Consider the following 1,790-nt stretch of genomic DNA (forward strand, 5'->3'; position numbering starts at 1 on the left):
ACTCGAAGGCTGAGGCAGAAGGATCGCCGGAGCCCAGCAGGTCGAGGCTGCGGTGGCCGGGAGCGGCCACTGCACTCCAGTCTGGGCGACAGAGTGAGACTCCAACTCAAAAAAAGAAAAAAAAGAAATTTTATCACTGCCCATTTGTAAGAGTCCACAGAAAAAAATTAAAAATAAATACAGCTTATAGTGACAACCAAAATGAAATAAACCCACTAAACCTATCTTTCCTCTAATTATAAACTAAAAACCTCAGGTAGAATATAAAAAGACACTACCCAAAGACTCCGAAAAAGAAACAATAACAAGTAGATGGGAAAGACCAAAATTTGAAAAATAGCTCTGATGAATTCTCTGAGTTTCTTTTTCTACTTTTATTTTCTGAATTTGACCCAAGGAGAGACTGAGTCATGGAACTCCACAGTAGAAATTACAAAAATTCCAAGAGAAATCCCACTTTCCTTCAAAGGACCGGAAAAATACCTATGAACCCAAGTTCCCCCCTCCGTTTTCTCTTTTTCAACTCCCAGTCCTTACTCCACGGCATTCCCCCGTCAAGAGAAAAACCTCTCCCTCTATCCAGAGGAAGTAGGAAAAAAGGTCTCTATGACAAGAAAAGCGTGAGAGTAACCACTGATTTTTTTTCACTCTCATCTTCACCCCAAAGGCAGCTTTAATAGTGTAAAGTTATGTTACAGAATTAAAGGCTAAGACTGAGAGAAACTCATAGTTCTGGACTGAGAAACAGAATAAGGTGCTCCTGGGAAGTAGCGGATGTGGAAGAAATCACAGAAAGAATAGAATGGGAGAAGAAGATCTCTTCATTCTGTGTATGAACCACCACTAGTCCTGGTCTCAACAACAAACTGCATGTGTGCAGGAAAGAATCAAAGAAGCAAAACAAAGTATTTGAGAACTGAAGTACAGTATCAACCATTGCTCAAGTCTCAGACTAACCACTGAATTAGCACATACAGAGTGCTGACCCAAACACTCTGAAAACTGAAATCACATTGGAACCATTATTCGGAGATGGCAGCACAGAACTTGGGAGTCTGAACTTAATTAGATAGATTCCCTGCTGAAACAAACAAAAAATCAACAGGTATCAATTCCAGGATGACTTCAAATTTGAAAATCTGACAAGAATCTTAAAGCAGCTATTATAACTATGCTGCTTTTGATTAAAAAATAAACACTCCTGAATTAAAGGATAAAGAGTTCTCAGCAGAGAAACAGAAACTATCAAAAAACCAAATGCAGATAATTCTAGAAATAAAAATCATAATACATGAATTAAAAAAATATTGGATAGATTCAATAAAATAATGGAGATGGCAGAGGAAATAGCAAACTCAAAGACAGATCAATAAACATCATTCAATATGAAAAACAAATGAAAATGATTAAAAACAAATAAACAGAGCCTCAGAAACATGTGGAACATCTAAAGGTCTAAAATTCATGTCATTAATATCCCATAAAAATAGAAAGAGAATGGTATTGAAAAATACTTAAAGAGATAGGAGAAATTCTGTTCCTGTGAAATAAGGCGAACAGGGAAATCTATAGTGACATAAAATAGATTAGTGGTTGAATAGGACTGGGGTATGAGGAGATGGAGGTGACAGCTAAAGAGTGAAATGTTCCTTTTTGGTGTGATAAAAAAGGTTTTAAAATTGACTGCGGTAATAGTTGCACATATGTGTGAAAATAATGGAAAGCAGCCTGGTTCGGTGGCTCAGCCTGTAATCCTGCACCTTTGGGAGGCTGAGGTGAGTGGATTGCCT

This window comes from Carlito syrichta, unplaced genomic scaffold (genome assembly GCF_000164805.1).
Source record: "Carlito syrichta isolate Samal-C Ts95f unplaced genomic scaffold, Tarsius_syrichta-2.0.1 Scaffold315303, whole genome shotgun sequence".
NCBI lineage: Eukaryota > Metazoa > Chordata > Mammalia > Primates > Tarsiidae > Carlito > Carlito syrichta.